The sequence below is a fragment of the Taeniopygia guttata genome, chromosome 3 (assembly GCF_048771995.1).
Source record: "Taeniopygia guttata chromosome 3, bTaeGut7.mat, whole genome shotgun sequence".
Taxonomy (NCBI): domain Eukaryota; kingdom Metazoa; phylum Chordata; class Aves; order Passeriformes; family Estrildidae; genus Taeniopygia; species Taeniopygia guttata.
In genome coordinates, this window is record NC_133027.1 from 39955756 (window position 1) to 39982857 (window position 27102).

A 27102-nucleotide genomic window follows, 5' to 3' on the forward strand; every position below is an offset into this window, starting at 1 on the left:
CAAAAACCAGAAAGAAAACAAAAGCTTAAAATTTTTAGAACACAAGTAAAAATGTAAATATGTAAAAATGTATAAATATGCATAGTGTGAAAAGAACATTTGCACGATTTTTCAGTGCAATGTGCAAGGAAGATTTACTAGGAGATGAAATGAAATGTACTACATGGTTCTGAAATTAACTTTTCCCCCTAATGATTGGGTCTCATAGAAATGTACTAGCTGCTGAGGCTGGCAGACTTTTAAAACTCCATGCCTGCAGTTCAGAAATAATTTTTTGGAGGGAATAATTGAGAGTATGACAGTTTGTCTACAAATATGTCACTATGTGTTTACTTCACCGTGTATCAATTGGATTAGTTCCTTATTCAGGGAGAAGAAGCTGAATCAGCCGTTGCAGATTGCCTGCTGCCTCGTCTGCCTCTGCAGCCTGGAAAGGACCCCTCCTGCTACCAAGGAAAACAGGGAGTAAAAATCCAAATACCATGCCCTTGACTTGGTTATGGAAAAGAAAGCAGGTTAGTAATAAATTAAATGGGCTTCTATGGAGACACCTGTTAACTGTATACCTCAATTTACCCATTTTCTGTGCAATAGTTTGTGTAGGTGTCAGAGGAATCTCAATAGTTCACCAATTACTGGAAAACACTTTGAGTTAAATGTTTGGCTGAATGATGGCTGGAATTTTTTTTTAATTCTGCTTTTCCCTCTGCAAACAGCTGATGCCTGCATTAAGCTAAGATCAAATGAAAAAAGCATTCAGCATTTCAGAGATACCCAGAAGCAAAATAGCAATATAAGGAGCTAAGCTTTCTTACGCTTCCTTTGTATATGTCAACTTATATTATCCTGGGTGATATATCATCCTTCCCAGTGTACTTAATATTATAATGAAAGTGGATTATTAATATGGAAAGTCATGAGACTATTTCTTTCATATGCAAAATAAATCACATGCAACCACACCTCTGATATGAACTTTTGAACGCAGAAGCTGCAAAAATTGCTTTTTACACAGTCCTGAGAGTTTTGATATGGCTGACTACATTTTTCTTTTTTTTTTTTTTCTTCCAACAGATGAAAAATTTTCCTGTTCATGGTCAGAAATTACCACATTAACCTGTGATAGCTGAATCTTGGAAGGTATATATGACACCTTTCTAAAATGTTTGTTCTAATTTCTTCTAGTATGAAGATGCAGCACAGAAGTGGAAAACTGAATAGAAATATTCCCTAATGCCCTAAGAGGGATAAATATTACTATGAGTAACAATTGTATCTCTCTTACCATTTATTTGTCTGTAACTGTCTCTAAGGTACAAACAATTTTATTTCTCTAGCTGTGATTTCTTTTCTGCCCCTATTATATTGATATCTCCATACCATTGTAAGGGTTTTTTCCCTGTTTTTTTTTTTTTTCCTACTTTTTTTCTGTTTTTCTGTTTGTTTTGGATTTATTTAGTTTATATATATTTTATAAACTAGAATGAGAAAAAAACCAAAAAAACAAAAAAAACCACCCCAAAAAGCCCAAATAAAAGGGCACAATTAAGCACTGAGCACACCACGCAGACTAGGTGCTGCTACTGGCACCAAGAGGCTAATTCTTATTTCTTAAAAGCCAGTTAGTGTTATTAGAGATGTCTGTGACAACAGAGTAGTATTCCAACTTTTTATTATTATTTTAGCTTGGGGCTTTATTTTTGTTTGGGTTTTTGTATGTGGTTTTGTTTGCTTGTCTTTTTCCATTCTAATTCTAAATACAATACTCAGATTATACTCACAGGAAGACCAGTTTTGTTTCTTATGCCAGATATTTTGTCTGAACTAAAGTGGAGCAGCCAGGATAAGGTTGCCTTCCTCTCAGCTATTTTGTGACAGTCTTTTTAGGAAAAAATTCACCCTTGTATAGACTACAAATATTTTAAAGAAAAATTCAACCTAATTAGGAAATCTGCTCCATATATCAATGTAGATTAAAGTTAACATGTTAGGATGTGGAAACAAAATGTTTTTGGCAACTAGATAAAAAGAACTAAATTCTGTGAAAGGAGAGGGAGAGGGAGAGGGAGAGGGAGAGGGAGAGGGAGAGGGAGAGGGAGAGGGAGAGGGAGAGGGAGAGGGAGAGGGAGAGGGAGAGGGAGAGGGAGAGGGAGAGGGAGAGGGAGAGGGAGAGGGAGAGGGAGAGGGAGAGGGAGAGGGAGAGGGAGAGGGAGAGGGAGAGGGAGAGGGAGAGGGAGAGGGAGAGGAGAGGAGAGGAGAGGAGAGGAGAGGAGAGGAGAGGAGAGGAGAGGAGAGGAGAGGAGAGGAGAGGAGAGAGAAGCAGTATTCCAGAAGGATTCACAAACCACATCTCCAGATCACCCCCTGCATGGAAATCACCACTTAGCAAGCATCTGAAAGCTTCAGTTTTCATATAGGCCCTTAACTTACTATCACTTACCCAGAAATTGAACAGAGCCTTCAGTGTCAGACCTCAGTATTAATAAACCTGTTTTTTTCACAGCTATGGCAAGGTTTGGCTTTTCTGACTATAAAGCTCCCCTTCTAAGAGAAAAAGGAGATATACAGCCCAAAAGAAATACAGGACACCATGTTTAAGGCTGAATTGAAATAAATATCCTACCAAACTCAGCAAAGTATCTTGTATTGGTGATGAGTTTAGCAGTTTAAAAAGGTATACTTGAAAAAGACGGTCCTCTCTGAATGCCTTAATATTTCCAGCATATCCCATAATATGCCTAATGGTTTGCCACATAATTGCATCATTAGTAAAACGGTGTTCTTGTTCAGTTACAACTTTCTATTGGCTTACAGAAAGGATTTCAAATTTGCATTTAAATGAAATTGAGCAAAGAGTGATAAAGACTTCAATTAAAAGGCCACCTGTTTTTGTTAATTCATTTTTAATAGGAACAGTAAATATTTTCAGTTGATGCACTTTCTGCTTCAAGATTAGTACATTCTTCTCTTCTTTATCTCCAGTGTCAGACACCCCTCATTAGAGGAGTCTGTCATTTTCTCTGACTAAAGGAACCTGTCTCAAGCTTTATGAATCTGTTGGTACAAGACAAATAATAAAGTAAACCAAAGAGCTATTTAGAAAATGCAAACAAAAACATCCCAACATATGATCAAAGTAAATTTTGTAAATAAATTATTTCAAAAAAATCAATTAGTTTGAAGGCTGAGTGGAAGCTGGTTCCTCAAACAAAACACTCAAATTCTTACTTCATTTACACTTTTCTTGGAGGTTACTGATCTCACTTGGGCACACTGGTAAGAAACAAAAGTAATCTTCCATGTCATAATTATGTAATGCAATTAAAACTTAAGGATTACAAATATGTAAAACACAAATCATGACAAGAAGCTTTTGTGGAGTATAATCCAACTGGTGTTCATGGAGTATGAGCTTCAACTGGCATCTGGAAACAATAAATCTTTCTATAAAATGTCTTCCTTTGAGGCTAAATTTTTCACATTTTGCTCTTGTCTTATAGGTTTACAGGTCTAGTTTAGTTTAGTTGCCATTAGAAACATAGCAGCTCATCTTGCTTTTCTAATATTTTTGAAATAATTTGTTATCATTATTGCTTCTGTTTTCCATTTACTGTAACCATAACTACTAATTTCCTAACAACCACTACACATCTGTTATAATCAAAGCTTAAAAATCCAAAATATCCACAAGAACAACTTGCAGTGTTCTTTTGGGAACAGTATAAGCATTCTTCTCTTTTGGGATGCAGTATAAGCATTTAAATAAAGTATTGAAGCATTTAATTCGTTTGTGCTTGTTTCCTGTTAGCAGGACATCATAGTAGTAAATAAATGGATTAAGTTTCTTGTAACACAAGCTGGGAGACATCTTCACAGTTGCTTTTCACTCTCAGATTCCTATTTAAGGGAAACACAGGGGTCCAATCCCACTTTTAAAAACTTTATCTTTGATTTAAATCATGACTGTTTTTTAATGCTATGTGATTTTCCACAATGAACTTAACAAGGGATTATGTTTTCCATTTCTGGTTGAATGAAGAAAGAAATTAACAGAAATGTAAATAGAAGACATTCACATGAAGCTGCAGGTTAGGGGATTTATCCCCTATTTGTTAAAATTTAAACACTTAAAAAAGAAAATAAATACTGAACAGCTCTCACTCCTTGCTTCTTCCCCTCTCATTTCCCTTCCCCTGTATGTATTTCTGATTGACGTACTCATATAACTTGTTTGTTTTTATATTTGCTTGATGAAGGAATATATCAGGAGTTTTAAATAATTGATTTTTACTTGACTCAGGTTCTACTTCTTAATTGGTAGTTGCTGCAGTTTTCTTTTAATGCCTGCAAAGCTGAACTAAAAATATCTCTTGAGCATGACTACATGTTGAAAATGGTTTGGCCCTAATGTTCTGCCATTAAATAAATATTTTAATACTTTACTTTAAGTTAAGTATATCAGGCTTCTGTGGAAAGGCTTTAATAGTTGGAGGTGCTACAGGGGATGTTCTTGGGAGAAGATCCTAGAACCCTTCTCCATGTCCCTCAGAGAAAATGCTGCAGCCAGAAAAAAACAACCTGTACAACTTCAGAAAAAAATGGGGAGTGAGACTATGTGAGAGAAACCAGGGTCAGTGCAGAAGGAGGGGGAGGAGGTGCTCCAGGTGCTTCAGAGCTGAGATTCCCCTGCAGCCCCTGGTGCAGCCCCTGGTGAGGCAGCTGTGCCCCTGCAGCCCACCCAAGTCCACAGTGGAGCAGATTTCCACCTGCACCCCCCAACTCCAGAGCAGCTGTGTGCCTGAAGGAAAATGTGACCCTGTAGGATGCCCATGCTGGAGCAAGTTCCTGGCAGGACTTGTGACCCCACAGAGTGGGGACTCATGCTGGAGTGGCTCAGGATAAACTGCAGCCTTTGGGAAGGACTCATGCTGGTTCCTGTGGGACTGACCCCACACTGGAACAGGAAAAGAGTGGGAAGATTCTGCCCCCATGAGGAGGCAGTGGCAGAGACAGCTGGTGATGAACTGACAACCATTCCACATCCCGCTGTGATGTTTTTCGGAAGAAGATTGAGAATTCAGGGGTGAAGTTGAGCCCTGGAAGAAAGGAAGGATGAGAGGAAGGTGTTTTAAAATTTGTATTTATTTCTTACTAATCTATAATGATTTTTTTGGTAATAAATTAAATTAACTTTCCCCAAATCAAATCTGTTTTGCCTGTGATAGTACCTGGTGAGTGATGTCTCCCTGTTGTCATCTTTACCCACAAGACTTGTGTTGTGTTTTCTGTCCCCTTTTGAGCTCTGGGGTGGGGGTGAGAAATAGAGTGGCTTTGGTCAGCACCTGGTGTCCAGCCAGGGACCAGCCACCATAGAAAGCTAAAGAACCTGGAAAAAAGCATATAAATGACGATTTCAGTTCAGCTCTAAGGGTCAAAAGACTATAAATAATTGCTAGGCCTATAGAGAAGACTGTTTTATGCTCTCCAACACAGTTCAGAGGACTCAGTGCTCTTTCTCTCATTCCCCTGATAAAGCAGTATATGAGTTAATTATTGCTGTAGCTGTTACAGTTTAAACCAAATGGGGAAAAGAGACAGCATGAAAGTCAAGCTGAAGTAGTGGGAACTGGCAGCTTTTTACTCAATGGCCATCTGCAGCCTTGCAATATTGACCTGATCACTGGAAAGGTCACAACATGCTCTGTGACTGAAATGGCAAGTGCAGAGGAATATGTACTCATCTAACTCCTGTAGAATTATTTATCTAGATATATGTTCCAATTTTAGAAGAGACCATTGCCTTTATTTAAAGGTAATTAAAGGGTGGAGCTAAGTTCATTTTTTTCAATAAAGAACTGGATTCAATAAGCAGCTAGGTTTTCTCTAGCATTTACCATCTACCTAAAGGGAAAAGAATCTATCCTATAAACGCATAATTAGGGATATCAGTAAGTGGAAAACTTGGAAGCCCAAACACAATAAAGTCACATTAAAGAAACAACAATTATGTTTTCATTTGTATAAATATTTATTTTTTACATTTCTTATACAAATAGGTTTTGGCATTTTTAACTTTCAATAGAAATACACAAGTTTAGTTGACAAGCACTTTTCCCCCAAAAAGGATGCTTTATAAACATGTTCTGAGACACAACTCCATTATCTCAAATTCTAAATAACTAATTTTTACCAATAGAAAAAGACAAGTATTTTTCAGATTAATCCTATTTTTTTTTTTGAGGGAAGAAAAAAATTATGGCTATCACATTAAATATTTGGATAATTGCACATTATTCATCATGAGGATAGTGAACCATTTCTCTGGAAAAAATAATTGGAGATGAACAGAACTTATATACTTCTTATTGTGACACCTATTGGCCAACAGAGGAAAACATTTAAAAATCTCGTTTTGCTGATTTCTGAAAAAAATCTGAAGTATATCCCATAACTGATTGTTTATAACCCTGGAAACTTCTCTTTCAAAGAAAGCTAAAGTCAGTTCAGAGTCCTGTTCCTTGATTTTGGGTTGGGGTTTTTTTGTAGTTGGTTGGTTGATTGGTTTGTTTGTTCATTTGCTTATTGCAGGGTTTTTTTTGTCTGTTTTGCTGGTGGACTACCAAGGAGTCTTACCAGTGGATCTGAGGTTGGGCTGAGAGCAGTTTTGGCACTGATGTCCTCTAATATTACAGTAAATTTGTTAACCTTACCTGAGTAACACAACGGGATAGGAATTTATCTTGGTTGGTTGTTGGCAGTTAGCAAGAAGCAGTGACACGATAGATAAATCTACCCTTATGTGGCTCTGCCAGCTGCTGCTTACCCCTTTCCATGGACAAAATAAATGCAAGTGTAGTAAGCATGTCCCTGTCATGGGGTTGAGTTGTACTATCCCTTGCAGCTTCTCTGCTCTGCTCTAAATCAGTAAAGAAGCCAGAAACCACACATCACATTTGAGCCACCCTTTGGGCATCTGTCCATCTCAGGAGCTATGCTAGATAGAATTGGAAATTTAACCGTACCTTTTTCTACTTCTGATGAATTTTTGATTTATTCTTGTCATGCAGGAGGTTTAAAACATCTGAAGGTTAGTTTAACATACTCTTAAAAGGAGTGGAAGGCAGGGGGTAAGACAGGCATTTTATTATTTTGTCAAGTAGAGGTTAATGGTATCATGTTCTGCTAACTGTTTTTCCCTGGCTATATTATTTTTCCCTGCCATGCTGTTCCCATTTTAGCTCACTTCATTGCATAGGTACCATTGAAACTCCAAATTGATCTAAAACATGGGTGACCCCAAACCCTTCTTTGTTCAAGTAGTGGGAATAACATATACCAGAAGAGTTATAGTTCAGCCTGGTATTGAATTCATCAGAAAACTTTGCAAAGAAATCTCTTGCTCAGCTTTAATTAGGATTAACCAGTCAGAGGTCATAGTCTTTTCTGGTTAATACCACTTCTACCACCTGAAATATAAATGGATTATAAGATTAAGCCTAGTTTCTGAATATGTCAAAAACATATTATACATGTAGATGATATTATAGTTTAAAAAATTATGAGAGAAAGGCTTCACACACTCTTGTGGTTTTATTTTTTTTTTTTATTAGAGCTTAAGTCCACTTTTTTAAACAATAGTTTAAGAAGATTTTATTTCCTCATATCCTTGATTCACATTATATGTGCAGGATACCTCATACATGTGGTTTGGGATTCATCAAAGAATCTCATTATCACTTCCAAATTGTGTTGCTTTCTCAAAAAAAAAAAAGAAAAAGCGAAAAAGAAAAAACAAACATTTTTCCTTCAATAATATGGAAAGTAGATAACACAAATTCTTTAAGGTCTGATAAATCTTCAGAAGCCGTTGTGATGACAGTAAGGAAAAATGGATGCCACTTACACAAGCAGTTTAACATTGATGACAATTGCAAGACACCGTTCACTTGTACACAAAACCACAGTGAACTTTCATTTGAAAAATCCCACGATGGAAATAAAAGGAGGAGAAGTAAATTTTAAGCATAAAGCCACATGCAAGAAAAATACTCAAACATCTAATCAAAGACGAAGGGAAGGTGAACAAAAGTATGGATGGTATATACAGAATGTGTATATTTATATATATATGTGTATATATATATATATATATATATATATATATATATACATTCCATGTAGGTGAAAAAATATGTGATTGTCATATTTTATGCCATCAGAATTCCAGCATAGTTGCATACATTTTTCTTGCAAGTCTACAAAATATCTCAAGGCTTTAAGTTCAAAGACTCTTATAGGTAGAGTAGGGGTTATTCATTACATATAGGTGATCATAATTACACAAGAAACTATTTAAATGTCATGAGATTAAAAGCAAATTCGGATATAGGATTTGCTCCTGAGTTCAATGAGAACTCAAAGAGAGTGCAAAGATTTTTATGGAGACCTTGCCTTAGTGAGCATCATTTAACGTATTGCAAAGAAGACTTCTTTTCCTATTAGTTTTCAGGATGGAATATGCACAGCATTAGTCAGCTTCTGTACTGGACTATCTACTTTTGTGCAATTTTAATCAAATTCCCTTCTCCTCAACATGCCTTTTGAAGTGGAAATGTTTCACTTTCAGCATCCTCGACATTAGAAGAGTTGGTCTTTGCCTAATATGAAGGTCAGTTGAAACTAATGCATTATCTACTCTCCTGCAGCATTCATAATATTTGTCCCATGTTGAATAATTTAAACTATTTCTTAACATGACCAAATACTTTATTATTAACACTTACACACACATTTCATGTATTTTTTATCTAACATTCAATGCTAGAGAAACCTTCCTATCCCTACTCCACAAATAATTTTTTAGATAAAAAAGGTGGTTAAGCTTTCTCTACATAAGATTCAATCTAAAATTACTTGATGGTCAACATTTATACCAGTTTAGGACCACACTTGGGTCCTACAGATCTAAGTCCAAAATGAAAGGAGAGGTGGATGGAAATTATGTGATCCTGGATTTATTACCTACTGTGGGAGTACCTGCTGTGCTGGCTATTGTTAAAGGAATGGCAAAAAAGCCCCTTAATCTCCCTGGCAAATCTCCAGGTTATCTAAGTTGTTTGGGTTGTCATCAATTTCAACATTTTACTTGGGGATGTCTAAAAGTTTGAATGAACTTTCATATAGAAGAAAGTAAGTGAATTTATGAAAAAAAATTCTCCAGAGCCATCAATATCAGTCTATAATAGCAGGAATTACTAAAAATTGTACTTTTCCCTGTATATCCACAGTGAATTTTAAATGCAAAATTCTGATTGTAACTATTTAGATATAATACTGAATTTCACTGAATGTGTAAGAGGAGTCTTTGTGTTGATTTTTGATACCTGTTACAATACACCTGCCTACTGAAGTTAATTTCCTTTCTTATCTTTATGATTTACAATCCTATAATTTATTTTCTGTTAAGACTGTTCTAGCAGCTGATCATTTTGTATCCTTAGTTCATTATGAAATAGAACTTATTTTGATCCTCATAAATTTAAATTTGACCTAAAATACAATTTTACCTTGCTAATACTAGTTTCCCTCAATAGTCACCATTAAATTTAATTTAAAAATTTAATTTTAAAATAAATTACCTGCAGAAAAATGGTATTTGGAAATTATATACATGTGAAAGTGAAAGCTTAGAGAAGTTCACAGCATCTCTGAAGTAGTCAGGTCTAGGCTCCACCAACTTTCCTACGTCAAAGAAAATAAGGGGAAAATGTCTTTTTTTCAGGGTTGAAAGCTATTTTTATCATATTAGATATGTTGTTGCTCACCTACTTATTATTTCTCTTACATGCATCTTTATACTACCATATACTTCCATTTATTATTTTAAAAGGCATTTTTCAGTTTTACTATATTCCAACATTTTTTAAAAAATCAGTTCATGCACAGAGGCCATTAATTTGAAACTTGTCTTAGCAGATCCATTACTAAGAAGATACCTGTCAAAATTATTCAAATGATAGGATATTTACAATCTGGTGAACCTGGCAATGGGGAGATTTTCACCATACTTAAAAAACTTCAAAATGCACTGTCTGAGTATACAAAACTAACTGCATAGAAAGCATAGTATACTCTCCATCATGATTATCATTTTGTAAATGAGCCTCAATATTTCAGCATATTGAATGTTGGTAAAGTGAAATATTTTCATAATTCTGAAACTGCTTTGGTGGATGAACATAAAGTAATTGAAAACTTTTGTTGCACAGCTTTTAAAGCCAAATAAAATTTTTTCAATAGTGTACTTTACAGCATTATGCAATATATGAGGCAAGCAATTAACTTCAAGCAAATATTCATTTTCATTTCCCATTAACTCTGTAGTCATAGGGATGTTCTCCAAAATTAATTCTGGGGTACTGGTTGCAAATGATGATATGTTGCCAAAGTTCAAACCAGTTGATTGTAGTACAATTTTTTCTTTCTTCAAACACTGCTATTTAATTTTCATTGACGTCCTGAAAATAATCAGGCCAACTGTGATGTTACTCTCTTTCCAAGTGTGCATCATGGAACAATGATCACAACCTTTATTGTATTTCTGCTAGATATGGGGCAAAATATACAGTTTTCAGCAAATTAGCTGAGTTTTTTCATACTAGAAAAAGTTAGTATATTGTTTTCAATACACAAAGCTTTTGCTTTCTTTCATTCTGTGGATTAATCTTGGAAAATTACAGCATCTGGCTTTTTAATCCTGAAATAAATATTATGAAATATTATTGGTAGAGTCTATTGCTTCTGCTCAGTTTTCTTTTTTCTAATTATTACTAACAGAAAAAGCTAAAATAATCTGTTCCTAAAAGGTGTGATAGGATTATTGGTATATGGAACTGACTGATCTATTTCCTTGCCTCATTACCTACATTACCTGGAAGCCAGTGTTCACTAAACTTTGCAATGAAACATATGAGCAGCATAAAGAGAATTAATTTTCTGTTTTCTATATCTCCTAATATACTTTTTTAAGATGTTACTTTTTCTTTAATAGAGGTTTTGTATGTCTATGCTTTCATTACAAATATCTAATTTTAGCACACTAAAAATTATATTGGCAAAGGATTGTTTGCTTGTTATTTGAGTGGCACATAATTTTGCTACATACTCAGTGTTTATATTAATGACTATATTAAACAAAAGGCATGGATGGACAGATGCAGAGCAAACCTGCCACAGAAGCACAGTCTTATTCAAATTAAAGTGGGTATATCAGACTTCAATCAGTGTGACAAAGTGCTTCTGTGGTTCTGAGACCAGCAGCAGAAAATGGGAGAATTTAACCTGTGTCCCAGCCACCTCAAACTGATGAAGTACTGCCCATGTGCACCAAGAAAGAGAGACGGACCCCTTTAGGATAAATTTATGATATAACTTGATTTTAAACCTTTGGGTACCACCCAAAACCCTTTAAACCTTATGATGCCTCTAGGTCTTCTGAGGCTGTGATTATGGTAGCAGTTCTGTCTTGTCAAAATCCGAATTTTAACAGCATCTACAGATTTTATTGTTGCTGTTGTTATCCTTGAAACTCTGATCGCTGTTGGTTTTAGATATTTTTATTTTCAAGTGGCTTTCATATATAAATATTGTTAAGTGGGCAGATACGCTCACTAGGCAAAAAAAACAAAAAAAAACAAACAAAAAAAAACCCCCAAAAAAAAACCCCAACCAAACTTTCCTATTTTTTTTTCCTGAGGTCCTTTACAGTGGAATAAGAAAACCTGGCACCAGTGCAGCAGATCCAGCTGCTGTCTGTGTAAAGAAGAGCAGTAGGTTGTCTCAATGGTATCAGAGGGCCAAGAGCCTTTCTCAATGACGTGAGATGTTGGCTAGGATACAGCTCTCTTCCTGGTGCAGTGGCCATTGCTCTTTCCCCTGTTCCCATGCAAACAGAAACACATTTTGTACTGGGGAGTACCCATCCAAATATAAGACAAATAAAGACTTGGGTGGATAAGGAAATGCTACTGGGGTGATTTTTCAGCCTAGGTTTTGTAAGTCATGTAGGATATTTGCATCTCTTCTGTGTGTTCAGATGAGTCAGAACATCACTAGAAGCGCTAGCAAGCCTGCACCTGTGAAACCATGATTTTTTTACATCAATATGAGGACAAGAAAGACTAAAATAATAGTGATCTGTGACACAGGAACAAAATATCCATTAAAATATTTATGACTGTGGTTTTTTGGTACTCAGTATACTGTCCTACTTTTTTATCTCTTTAAAATATATTCATTATGAATTATGAGCTTTCTTTTTCTCATTTCACAGGAATACTAGCACAAGATCTAGGATCCAGCTTGGTCCATTTTATCTCCACAATACAAGGATTAAAGCTATGAAGCCCACAAAAAGATATTTTTACCTAGGCATGAATTTCATCCTATATAACTAAATGTACAAAATACTAACAGAAAACTATCTTCCACTCTGAATTACCAACAGCAATATTTAGAATTACAATCATCTTCTGCAAATATAACTGTTTCTATTGCAATATATTTTAAGTAATCTTTAGCATTTTTTTAAATGTGTACTTTCTCTTTCCCTAAACTTAGATTTTGAGAATTTTACATAAAGGAAGTTACATCAGTAACTCAATACAATATATTTTTTTTTGCTTTGTAATTTATTTTGTATTTCTATTGGTTGAGTTAAATATCTAAGATATCCTATATTCTATAATAATTTATCAAATATATTAATTATCTCTTTATTATTCCTTATATTTTTGTACCAATGAAGTAATTTACTGAAGCCAAGAGTGTGTCCTTGTGGCCAAGAAGGCCAATGGTATCCTGGGGTGCATTAAGAAGAGCATTGCCAGCAGGTTGAGAGAGGTGATCCTGCCCCTCTGCTCTTGTGAGGCCACATCTGGAATGCTGTGTCCAGTTCTGGGCTCCTCATTACAAGAGAGACCTGGAGCTCCTGGAGCATGTCCACCAGAAGGTCCAGATTGAGGGAAGGATGCCAAGCAATAGGACAAGAGGCATTGAGGAGAAACTGATGCACAGAAATATCCACAAGAATATGAGACAAACCTTTGTAATTGTGTGGGTGACCGAGTACTGGAACAGTGACCTTATGGAGTTTCCTTCATTGGAGATATTCAATAACAACCATCCTATGTTCTAAAATGCCTCTCCTTCAGCACGAAGGTTGGATCAGATATCCCACTTTGATCCCTTCCAACCAGACCCATTCTGTGATGCTGTGATTCTTTAAATAGCAGTTGCCTGTAAGCCTGGAAAGATCTTCCTAAAATCTGTGAAAAAATACCAGAACTTTAGGGCCCTGATTTTTAGCACAAAGTACATAGCATTCCTAGGTTTTTTGGGATGTGTCCAAGAAACTGAAATATTCAGAGCTTTTCAAAATCACCATATTGTTGATTCACTCTTGAATTCTTTTGATCAAATTGACAGTGATGGAGTAGAAGTTTTGTTGTTGATAACATATTGAGATATGTGTTTTAAATTTAATTAAGGCAGCTTGCTGAAAACTACATATAGTAACTTCTGTGCATTTCATGAAAAAAAAAAAGAAGTAAGAAATAAGGAATAAAATAAAGCTGTGACACATTCTCATTCCTTTGTCATGAACAATCATCATTAAATTAAAAAGATATAAAGATAGACCTCGTTACCCCAAAAAAACCTCAACCAATTTCCCCACCCTAAAAAAACCCAAAAAATTAAAAAACCATGAACACTTAGAAAGAGAACGAAATGTCTGTCAAATAAATAATCACATGCAGTGAGACCTTAGTGCTTACTCAGGAAATACCGAGAAACCCTCCATGAGTGTATCAGATAATGTAATGAGGTTGATAATGAGGAGAAAATAAATTATATATTTCAAAAGTACAGAACTTTGTTTCTTCCACAAAAAATAATTTTAAAATGTAGGTAATAATTTTTAAAAACCTAAAAGTCAACATTAACAATACTGACCAATATTGTACTATTAAGGACTTGTCTTTTGAGGCTTTGCAATTAGCAGTAATTTAGAGTTTCAGTAGATAAAATAATGAAAATATTATCTAAATTATTTTTCCATATGTAATTTAAATATACATTTAGAAAAGCACTTAATCCCTTCAAAATTAATGACAGGAGTATAACTGGGATGCTATTTGGTACAAGAAGCAACAACCTGTGTTAAGATTCCACAGAGGTGCTCAGGCTGGGAAAAATCAATTATCTCAGAAAAGTCCCATAAATCATCAGGTTGAGTGAGGCGCAGCTTAGATGGACTAGAATGGGTGTGAAGACCTGTTTGAAATTCTATGGACAGGTGCTTCTTGAAAGACTTGTCAGTGCTTGCTGAGCACTCCAGTGCTATTGACAACTCTGTGTCCTTCCTCAAAACATGCTCTTTAGTATATTTGTTAGAGTAGGAAGTTTAGGTTTTAAGTAATTAGTGAAAGGAGAAATTTCAGTACAAATTTTCTCTCCATGAGTATTCTAAATGTAGGAATTTCATCAGGAAATGAAAATTTTGCTGTTATTGCTTTTTAAATGAATACTGTCCTAAGAGATGTGTTTTGATGATTCAAGGAATAAGTTCCAGGATTATGAACTTGGAAATTAGTTGGTAAATGTATACTTCCAGAGTGTCAGTCAAGGCTGGGCATAGAATAGGATCCAAATTGTCATGGAGAGTAATTATAAAAAAAACTAACTCTTCCCCAGAAAAATGCAGCAAAATTATCCACACAAAAACGTTTCTAAGCATACAGAGAAACTTGTGGTATTCATACTGAAATCAGAATACCAGTAGAATCAGATTGTTTTTAAATTAAGCAGCAGTTGAGCATAAGTTTTCAAGATAATCACTGAACACAGTGAAATGCTTTTGAGATGTGTATCCTTTGGGAAAGATTTCTCATTTTTTTGACAGTTTTACCCATAATCCTACTGAGCCAGCCAAATCAGATAGTCATCAATATCACTGGTAACATTTTTTGAATTCCCTTACACTGTGTCATCAAAGCATTTTAGAGGTAAATCACATGTAGTATGGGTGTAGAAAATATACTTAAGTGCTGCAATTTTCCATGGCTTGAATTCTTCTTGTGTTTGCTGTACCATGTTCTGCATACTCCTTTTGCCATATGCACATGTGCACATATTTCCATATATGATTCACAGAATCACAAAATATACTGATTTAAAAGGACCCACAAGGATCATAGAGTCCAGTTCCTGGCTCTACACAGACCCATCCTCAATGAGCTTGAGTGCATTGTCCAAACATTTTTTGAACTCTGTCAGGCTGGTGCAGTGGCCACTTCCCTCAGCAGCCTGTTCCAGTGCCCAACCACCCTCTGGGTGAAGAACCTTTTTCTAATGTCCAGACTACACCTCCCCTGATGCAGCTTTAGGCCATTCCTTTGGGTCCTGTCACTGGCCACCATAGAGAAGAGACTAGTGTCTGTCCCTGCTTTTCCCCTCATGAGGAAGCTTACACTGCAACAAGGTCTCCCCTCAGTCTCCTCCTCTCCAGGCTGAGCAGACCAAGTGACTCCAGCCACTCTTTAAAAAGCTTCTCCTTAAGTTCCTTCACCATTTTTGTTGCCTGCCTTTGTGTGTTATAGAATACCTTAATGTCTTTTTTGTGCTATGGTGCTCAAAACTGCCTCCAGCACTCGAGGTGAGGCTGCCCCAGTGCAGAGCAGAGCAGGACAATCTCCTCCCTTGCCTGGCGATGCTGCGCCAGATGTCCCCGCAGGACAGGGCTGGCCCCCTGGCTGCCAGGGCACATTAATTCATCTGGGACTGCTCCTGATTCCTTTATATACACATTCTTCCCTTCCTTTCTTTATTTGTTGTCTTTTTATGACTTTGTTTCTCTTTTTTCTTCTCTGTATTTATCACTCTTTCTCCTTCATCCAGACAATTCTTGTGATATTTGTACAACAGTTGACATTAAATGATATACAACAGTCAAACTTCACTTGAAATTCAACACTGAATACTTCTGAGATATGCTCTGCTCATACTAGCTCAATGTTATTGATCAATGACAGCAAAGAACTGTAGAACAAAAGGAGATGAAGGGATGGCAGAAATCACAGAGAACCGCAGCAAACTTCCTACAGACATGAGACATTCAATGCCAGTGAGCACAGGTCACTACAACCTGTATTTCTCCAACTGACTTTCATATGTATAGACCCAAAATTACAGGTCTTACTGAATAGAAGTCTTAGTAAATGAGTAGGGAGTTATGTGGTTGTTAGTGTTCTAGCATTACAGTCATCCACAAGCAGAAAAAAAGGGTTTGCAGTATTTGTCAGAATATTCTATGACATTTAATTTCAAAAATTATATTGATTCTCTAGGGATAAGGATATATTATTAGAGTTTAAGTGTTTCTGTGACTGTCTTACTTCATATATTACCACTTCAGGTAACTTTACAGGTATTTTTTGAAACAATTTCAAATGAATCATATGCATTAACTTCCTACTAAAAAGTGTGTAATATTTTCACATGAAAAATTAGATCCCCATACTGAGATTGTTCTGCCTCAGCTCATGGCATGTATTGAATTTATAACTGGTGGGTTTGTTTTTTTTTTCTGTCAAGCTTTTTCCCAATAACGAGTATTAAAATGATTATATGAAAATAAATTACATTACACAGTATTGTAATGTTTTCAAAGATGACATTACATTAGTCTAACACAGGTCAATTTTCTTTGGTTCTCTAATAGCATGGATAATACTTTGCTTTGTGGGTGTTTTTGCTCTTGTTATTTCTGATTTTCTCTTTTTTTCCTGGAAGAAATGTGCAACATTTCCCGGCACACATAAATAAGGTCTGTTTTTAGATTGTACTGCGGGCACCATGTCTAGGTTTACTTCAGCCGCTAAATCTAATAAACATCTACTGGGATAGTAATTTTTAAGTTCAAGTTCAATATCAAACATGTCAGCAGTGCACTTAGCAAGAAGCAGGGCAGCAGTTTGAAGAAAATTCAAATCCAGTCACCAGTAATTTTTATCAAATTATAAACCCTTGTTAGAGTGCTGGGATTTCATCAGCTAACATTACCAAAATAAAAGCAATCCTTCTGCAGGAGGTGATTGCTTTTCTTAGGCATAGGTAGATTAAACATCAATTCATTTACATACTTTTGACACACACTCTGCCACTCACATCTTCATTATCTGCATTTGTAAAATGAATGCTACATTTTGCATGGTATTATCAGGAAGTTTCATGCTGATCAGAAACAGACTGACATTCATATTTATTTTCTTATATCTACTGGTGTCATTTTTCATTGAAGTTTTTTTTTATCCTCCTTGTAAAACAATTGCTGATGACTTTAAAAAAATATTCATCATGTTTAGAGGTGTGTAATATTGTGGTAAATGTAGTTTAGAGGCTTATGTAGTTTAGAGGGTTTAGTTTTACTATTAGATACTGAAGGTCTCTGTATATTCGGCAAGTAGATTAAAGACCCTGAACGTATTTTTCAAACAATACAAATTATTTCTGGGCTATGATTAGCTAAAGATGTAGAGGATGTCCTATTTTAGTAAGTCAAATTAAAATTTAAAGGCATTAAAATCTTGGTGTGCAGATGAATTCTGAAGTTACCTTGTTCCACTACACATCTATCAAGTTCTGAGTTAGGTAAATGGTTTGATGACTAAATTCAAAATAAATCCCACTGTAGTTTTCCACCTAACTTGGACTAGATTCAGAAAGTGATTTCAGCAGTCACATTATGACCTGGCTGGAGTCTTCTGGCTGGAGAACCTTTCAAATGAGGAAGGACTGAGAGAGCTAGAACAGTTTATCCCGGAAAAGAGAAGGTTTAGGGTGATTTCAAAGTGTATTAATACTTATGGGAGGGAATGAAAGATCTAGACTTATCTCACCAGTGCCCATTAACAGAACAAGGGGCAAAGGGCAATGATTAAAATGCAGGAAATTCAATCCAAACACAAGAAAGAACTTTCTACTTGGAGGGTAGTAAAACTCTCTCATGGGTTTCCCAGAGAGCTTGTGAAGTCTTCCATCCTTGGAGATTTCTGAAACTCAATGGATCATTGTCCAAGGCTTCTAATTAAGAAGGATAATGATGCTGGGATGCTTGATTTCAAGATGTTCTTTCCCACTTCAACCATGCTGTGATTCCGTAACACACGCACACACAGCCCAGGAGGCAAAATTTCCAATAGCCTATATCGAACTAAAATGTGAAAGACCTCTGTGCAAAATAGTTGCATCTGACTTGCCTGGAGTTGTGGACATGCATGACTCAGTTCTAATACTTGCTCCTAAGGTATATATTAAAGCTGTGTTTACAAAATATTCCAGACTCGATCTTCCAATTTATTTATTTATTTATTTGTTTGTTTGTTTATTTATTACCTCCCCCCCCTCCCCCCGCCCCCAAAGGTCTTCTGTGTGTTTCAGGGGCAATAATCTGAACATCTAAAGCAATGGAAAAATAATCAGTTACCTACTCATTTTAGATGTAAGCTCAAAGGAGAAAAATACTTAATAGGCCTCAGAAGATAATCTTAAATTCTTTATATCTTCTCAGAATTTTCTCTTAAGTTGCTTAATTTTCCACTGATGATATTAATATATAATAATGCATCAAACATTGTCAATATTGTTAAAAAATTGTAAGTTTACACAGTGGCTGCATCTACATCACCACCGCTTTTTTATTTTCATGTTCAGCTTGAAAAATTTCAATACATGGCTCAGTACTGAGGCTTTGAATTGTCTATGAAAGATATTTACTACCACTAGTCCATTACATTAATGTAATATGACTTAGCTATTGGGAATCAATTACTTAATTAAGAAAGATTTGAGACGTCTTGTCCTGTAATCATGACAGCTCTGCTTAGTCTCTTTTCTTCCAGTCCTGACAGGGTTAGAGACTGTGACACAGGTTATCATTTTCTTAGGTAACATGAATAATATTTCTGCCTAGCTCTTTTTATTTGTTGTCATTTTCTTCAAATACCTATCTAAACTAAGCAGTCTTCTCCCATAAACAGAATTTAGATATGTCTGTGCTGTCCTGTAAATTTACTGGAAGAAAAAAAACACTAAAAAATATATGTCAGATGCTCAGAATGAGTGAAGTAGGAAAGGACCATGGGAGATAATTGAGTTCCAAGATCCCATGCTGAAGCTGGATAAAACTAGTGCTAGTTGCCCAAGATCTGGTCCAGTTAATTTTGACTATATCCAAGGACTCCACATCTTCTCCAGACAAACTGTTCCAGTACCTGATTGTCCTAAAAAGAAGCTGTTTTCCTTATTAAATGGACCTCAAAGAACAGTTTGGGTTTGATTTTTTGGTTTTTTTTTTTTTTTTTTGTTAATATCTTTGTATTTCCAATTCTATTACCTCTTACAGAAATATGCAGCTGTGTCTTCCCTACAACTCTGAAATAAAATTTCCTCACTGTCCAATGATATTATTTTTCAACCTTTCCTAGACTAAATGGAGGTCCAAAATTTTTTTATGCTCAGAGTCCTGAGATCAAATCCAGCTTCTTACAAAATTAATGATATTTCCTGCTGCAAATCAAATAGAATAAAGGTATTATGACATTATGAAGTATCTTTTGTGCTGCCCTTAAAACTTTCAGGTAATTTTCAGATGTGTCCTCCTTCTTGATGCAAATCTATGATGAGTTCATATTATTTTTCATATCTTTTTCTTTCTTCTCAGGAGTTCCCAAGGCTGAGCTGTGGGTAAACTGCAATGATTACAGCTTCAGTAATCTGTCTTGGTCTATCCCTGTCTCCTTGATAAGGCAAAGTCATTTCAGTCCTCTGCCTGTCTTTTGGTTGAAGTTATCAGGCTGTTATTTTAAAGTCTTTAGGAGGAAAAAAAAAACAAACCAGAAAGAAAAAAAAAAAAAACAAACAAACAAAAAAACCCCCCCAAAAAACCCCCCAAAAAAAAGACAAAAAAAACCCACCCCAACAACAACAACAAAAAACCAACCCACTTTTTGGCCTGTGAAAGCCAGATTTTTCACAGGGATTTGGTTTTTAGCTTTCTTCATGATTTCTTGAGACTAATTTTTCTATGACTGATGTTTCCTAATTGCTTCTTTACTAGTTCATACAGCAAGTTTCTCTTCTGCTGCTCTGCCAAGGAGCAAAGTTCAGACTTTTTCAAAACTTCAAGGATAAGCATAATATCGCGTAGCTGTAAAAGTCTGCATTAAGAGTAAGTAAACTGTACTCTAGATGTACTCCATTTATGACAAACTGAATATTGGCCTCAGCAATATTAAACCCATAGTATTTATGCTATAACATCAGGATAAGAGTGAACAAGCTTATTCCTTAGATTTCTTCACCAGATTTCTGTTTTAGGAAGATACAATGGGCTCATGTAGATTTTACACAAGAGTCTCAGCAAAAATATTTTTAAGAATTTTAAATTGGTGCAGTAAGCCTTAACACCTGAGACAATAACATTTTTGTGTTGTCCTGAAGTTTATGCTATAGAACTAAAATTACAATGGTGCCAATTTGCCAAAAAGAGAAATGTGAAATTCAAATGAGAGAAGAATACCATTTTTATTACAAGTTATTTATTTAACAATGCAATATTTTCCTTCTACTTTTTAGGCATTTTATGTACTAATAAATATATAATATAAAACTACTGGAAAGGGAATTTATTTCTGGAAAGGGAAGCAGTAGGCAGATTTTGCTGGTTTTGACAAAATAAAATATTTTCTTATCTTTCCTAGCCCAGAAATTTTCTACACACAACCCCTGTGAGACCCAGATGTAAATATGAACATAGATAGAAACTGTATGCAGCAAGAAAATATCTCAGTGTTTTTAATCGATCTAAAAAGACTTTTGTGTTTATTAGTTAAATGTTTGCTTCTGTGCTGAGCTGGACTAGATAAGGAAAGAAATCCTTAAAAAATACATGATAAAACATAAAAGTGCTTTCTCAGCATCACCTATTGAAAAATATATTGCATGAAAACTTTTCCAGCACTGCATCCTGGATTGCTGTTGCAGAAACAAAAATCGCTATTGTTTTATTAATTTTCATTAGATGATCTTATATATATATATGTATATTACAAAGGTATCCATCAGTAGTCCTGGACACCCTGAGAGATTCTGCAATGGAAGTCAGAAAGGGGGTAACAAATATCAAACAATATAGCACAATTGATATTGGAAGAGACCAAATATTTATAAACAGAAATATCTTTAAACAGTCATGTCCTTACTAAGGACAGAGTGAGGCTGCTGTCAATATATTTTGGATGTCATCAGACCTATACTGTTTCAAATAAAATAGGCTACCCATTTTCAAATCTGAGGGACTCACTTTGAAAGTAATTTAAATAATACAATTCTTTTGTATTTGACTACATTTTTTACTACACTTACTTAAATAATCAGGCAATACTGCAAAGAAAGTTGTCCTATGTCATTTAAAACTTCAAAGATAAAATCATGCTCCAGTAATATCTGTATCTATAAAGAATTAATTTTAATTGCTTCAAGATATTTTGGGAAAACTTCTAAGACTAATACCACTGTATTTATACAAAAAGAAATCCACAACTTCAGAGGCATTGAATTCAACATTGTAATACTGGAGGTTGGGCTTCATTTGTAACTTCAAGCTTCAAGCTAAAGTTCGTCTACTGGATATGTTTTGCAGCCAGTGGAGAGGGAACAAATGATCTCCAGAGGGTAATTAATCTTTAACAAACCAGAAATTGCCCTTATGTACTGCCTTTTTTATTTTATAGAATGTGAAGCAGCTAGCTTGTCCATTATTTAATTCTGTCCATATATAAGAAAAAAACAGTAATATAACTTTCAGGTAATAGAACTATGGATGACTTAATTGATCAAAGAGAAGCATTAGAGATTGTTGGAGGAAAATTTCAAAGTTTTCTCACTCTATTGAAGAAAATGGTCATTTGAGTGGAAAATAATTCTTACAGAATATTTCCTGCTGTTATACACTAAAACCCAGCTATTATCCTGTCTGCTTAGAAGTCCATACATTGTTTAATTTGCAATAAAATTCTTTAGAAAATAAAATGCAGTTGAAATAAGAGATCTATTCATTTTATATTTTTTTTTTCATTCATTTAAGAGAACTTCAAATTAATAGTTTAAAACCTTACACTTCTACACTAGGTATCTATACATCATAAGGGAGGAGAAAGAAGGAAAAACAGACAGAAGATACATCTAGAAACAAAAAGAAAATAGAAAAAAAAAAAAAGAAAGAAATATTACTATCCAAAAATTTCCAATCTCTCAACATTTGAATAAAAGCCTCTCCTATATAGAGCTAAACCATGGCCTGAGCTTTGATGTCTGTGAGGCTGGAAAGCTCACTGAGTTTTGTGTGATATAAGACTAAAAACATAAAATCTGAAAAGAAACCTGAAACATCTAAGACTTCTCATTTTGATTAACAATCTGATTTCAAACTGTCCAATGCATGTTTTCTTCCTGTAACACATGTAGGACAGAAAACAAGCCTAAACTTCAGAGTACTCAATCAAGGATTCAGAAATTCAATTCCTACCAAGGAATTAGTACTTTTCACTCCTCCTTCATTTAAAGTAAGAGAAATGAATGTAAACATTGAATTAAGGAAAAGGCATTCTTAATAAACTTCAATATATTGAAGCTTGTGAATTAAATATAATCATTGATTAAAAATATAAAATAGGTCAGGAAAAATAATTAACTGGAGAAGATAAATGGATGCCTGGTATTTTTCCTTCATGAGATGAGCTTTTCTTTTTATAAAAAAAATTTACTTGAATAGAATTTCCAAACAACAATAAGTGATTTTTTTTGTTATTGTTTTAAATAACACAGGTAAGAATATTATCATATATGGATTGCTACCACAAATTATATTGTGGATTTTTCTTAAATTATATTGCAATTTAGCATATTGGGTTCCCAAATAGGAGTTGTTGCTGTTTTTCGTGATATGTTAAATCTTTAAATTTAAATCATTTCAGTCTGTGGTGTGCTAAGTAGAAATAAAAAAGTTTATTCCCATTTCAAACTATTTAGTGGGCATATTTTGCTAGTTATCAGCCTCATCCTGTGAATCCTGTGAGAGCATTGCTCTCCATGAAGCCATTGAAATTTATAAAGTTATAGTGTTAATAATGGAAGAATCAGAATCAAGTCACTCAGTTCTCCACTGCTGTTGGTGTGCAGCTGAACCTCCCAATCTCTTATGAAAACCTAGTGGGACTTGGACTGCACAACATCTGCCACCATGTGCCTATATAGATGGTGGCTCATACCATGCAAAGGGAAATTATTCATATCCAAAGTAGATTATAGAAGAGAATAAAGAAACCGTAACCTCTTTTTGCAACTCTATATCACAATGGTCATGAAACTTGTGCTATAGACTAGCAAAAGTCAGCAGAAAATGATTTCTCTATATACCTATGGTAAGGCTAGAGAAAGGATACATCTCAAAACACAGGTCTAGGAACTAATGAAACTGAACTGCCCTCAAAATAATGATATTTTGCCTGAAATCTTTTATCAAAGAATACATCTGAAATTTATATTGATAGTAATAATTTTTCAATATTAAGAATATATGTTCCCTGTAACTGAATCTCATCTAGAATATTTGCATTAAGGTGAACTTAATCATTCATCACTCAGGTGCTTAAAGCAAGACCTACCTTAAAAACTTAAGCCTAGACAAGTAGGATAAGACTTATATTATATACCAAGTGTATACTAAACTTCTGGTAGAGTTACTGTTATATAAATATTAAAATAATGATCCTGAGTATGAAAACATTTTCTCAATTCATTACTTTCCCAGTATAGTCCTGCAGAATTATTCTCTAACCCAAGCAAGTTAAACAGCTCATGCATGAAAACAGAAATTAGAAAAAACAAAAGTCTTTGTTCAGCAAAGACATTTTTCATAACATTTATTAAGATGAGACACTAATGTTATAGACTTAGAGACTTGGTCATGAAATGTTTTTTGAAATTCTATTCCTTTTCTTGAATAAAAGTGTCTTAACAAATGCTCGAGTAGTTGCAATGGCTATATTATCAACCATAAACAGCTTTGCCCTTTATTTTGATCCTGTTGCACTTCTGTTATGAAGTGCAGGAAGGCTGAGTTTCAGCCAGAGAATGAAATACCTAGGCTTGCATGTCTACAGATGTGCATGCAAGATTTAATTGCTTAAACAGAGGCATGTAATGATGTTTGAAACATCCTCATGTAACCCACCTGCTTTCTAGCTCTTGTTACAGAAGGTATAGATCTCCTGCAGTTATTGTGGTATAACTGCCAGCCCTGTTTGTTTGCTCAAAAAAAAAAAATATATATGATATTCACAAGGTCATTAAAATGGTACTAGATGCATAAGATTTAGCAACTGAACACTTTATTCTAGCTGTCAGTAGTTGAAGAAAACCTAGCTGATAACATCAGCAGAGTAATTTAGATCATACATTCAGCTGAATGTAAACATCTAAGACGTGATTCAGTTATCCATAAACCCTTACTGTCTTTTGAGATAAACCTGCAGAAGATATATGCCTTTCAAGAGGGACAGCTAGAGGCCAACCACAGTGTCCTAAGACATCTAAAACTGCTCAACTGGTTTTAGGTAATTCGATTTCCTATTACAGGATTATCTATTCAAAATCCTGGAACAATAACTGCCAAAATAGCAACCAATATCAACAATGATGTCACAAGAAAGACCTCCCATTAGAGTCTTCCTCAATTTTACTTCCCTCTGCAACAAAGAACAAAATGAATTATGTTTTCCCTACTAAAGCAATGTTAGCCTTTATACTTTCATGTTTTTTGTTTAAAATATATCATTGCTAGTGAAAATAAGTTTAATTTACAATCCAAGTAAAAAAGAGAAACATTAAATAATATAGTCCTACTCCTACTCTCAAAAACACAGAATAATGATCTGTGTTGCAAAACACATTGCTTAATTGTTTTATGAATTTATGAACACATTTATGAATTCTTGGAAGACACATACTATTAAACTATAATTCCTGTCCTGCAAAGATTTTTAGCCTGCACTCATGTTTTATTTTGAACATTTAAACATTACACAAGTTTGATGTTTGCTTTTCAATTGATTCTAGTAAGCTTCATGTAGTAAGTAACATGCTTCTAGTAAGCAACTAAATATTTAAGAGTTTGCTTACTGGAATGATTCAGTTTTAATTTTAATGGGATTGTGCAAATTGACAACCTTTCCTGCAAGCAATATGCTTCTGGAATGTGGTCCATCTTTGACACAGTAGCACAAACATCATGATGAGCTGAAGTGTGGTTATACTAAAGAAGGAGTATGCAAAACATACTGGTATGTGCAGCTGTATGCTTCAGCCAGTGTAAATCAGTGAAGCCAATTTAAGTTAGTGGATCCCTACCAATATTAGCTAAATCCATGGCCCTACATTTTCTTCTCAACAGTCTTGAACAGTCATTGTCTTTAGTTTCTTATGAAATTCTATATTATAATAAAGTACTTAGGTATGTTTAGCCAATCAGTTATCTGGGTAAATGGAATAGTCTTAATGCTGTAATTGTGCAATTAGAGTTATTTGGTCTGTGTAGAGCTAGCCATTCTTAGATTAGTAGATTGATAAGGATACAAAGAGAAGGCCAAAACATTTTTTTTTAAACTGAAACTTTATTTCATTATCATGTAATTGGGTTAGGTTTTATTTTATTATTCCATATTTTAGAGGGTATGATAAATTTGAGGTGCCCTGATGATGATGCTCATGCTAGGATTTGCCTTGTTCAAGGTTTAGCTGGGGTAATGTCACTGTCCCAAGATTTTTGGAGCAGCCCAAATATCACATTTACTGTGGAATAAAATATATTGTGCTTTACTGGTAGCTTAACTTTAGCACTTAAGCTTTTGTGTACAAGTTCTGATGCATTGTAATTTCTAACTTCAGAAGCAAATGCGTATGAATGCAAAGATTACTGTTAAAGATCTTGCTTTCCTTTCTGTTATTTTGCTGATTTTAACAGAACTTTATATTAAACATGAAAGAGCATGGGAAAGAAATATTTAGAAAAGATAAAAAGTATTCAGCAATTATTTTTTATTTCTATCAATAATTCTTTCCTGTGTAGGAGGATTTTACCACAAATTATAAATAATTTCTTTTACAATAATGAAGAATGGTATTCTTGCTATATTAATCACTGCTGTCTTTTTAGTGGTGTATGCACAGTAAAAGAAGTTTATCTAGTTATAGATATTTATTAATAACGATGGCAGGATATTAAACAGCTCCTGGATAATGGCATGCAATTATCTCTGACAGTAAATTGTTTGAACAGTACTAGCAATACCTTTGGCCTGAGCCAACTGGTACTCTGCAACAAAATTCCTGGACATTGCTTGGCATTTGGCATTAATCAGGAATATTTCTGAATATACAGTTTGGATATGGTCACTCTCTTTTAAGACTATGTTGTGTTGGTTGGCACTTGAAATATCTGAAAATGGTCCCAGGGACTGTTTAATTTATTAGGCTAGATATAAATTATATGTCTTCCCTAAATTGTTCATATATTGTTTTTTTTTTTTTTTTTCTGTTTTGGAATGTGGTTTTTTGTTATTAAAAAGGTCTACCTGAGTCAGTAGGTTATTTCTGACAGTGATAACATCAATGTTTAAGGAGAGAGGGCAGGAAGTTATTTCCTGGTATAAGTTCTCAGCTTTTTAAAACCTGAAATATGACTTCTGAAGAAATAAGTTGCACCCATACATTCTGTATTTCATGAGGCTGCACAGTTCCTTCTTGAACCCGTGCTGCAGCACCCTGCCATAGTGCATTCTGCAATGTGTGTACACTGCCTAATTTGTTCCAGTGGTCCATCGCAGTTTCTTCATGTTCAACTTTCTCTTTTATGCCAACAGTAATTGCTCTATCCCTGTATGGTGGGTTGATCCTGCCTGGATACCAGGTGTCCACCAAAGCAAA

At 34.8% G+C, this 27102-nt stretch overlaps 1 long non-coding RNA gene across 1 annotated transcript in view; it reads left to right on the forward strand.

The window, feature by feature from the left end:
- Positions 1–362: 362 nt before the first annotated feature.
- The window catches only part of LOC140683580 (uncharacterized), a 36907-nt gene continuing 10167 nt past the window's right edge, over positions 363–27102 (forward strand). Inside the window, exons 1-2 of the long non-coding RNA XR_012054749.1 lie at positions 363–515; positions 1075–1140. This is a non-coding gene — a long non-coding RNA (uncharacterized lncRNA). The remainder of the gene's footprint in view (positions 516–1074; positions 1141–27102) is intronic.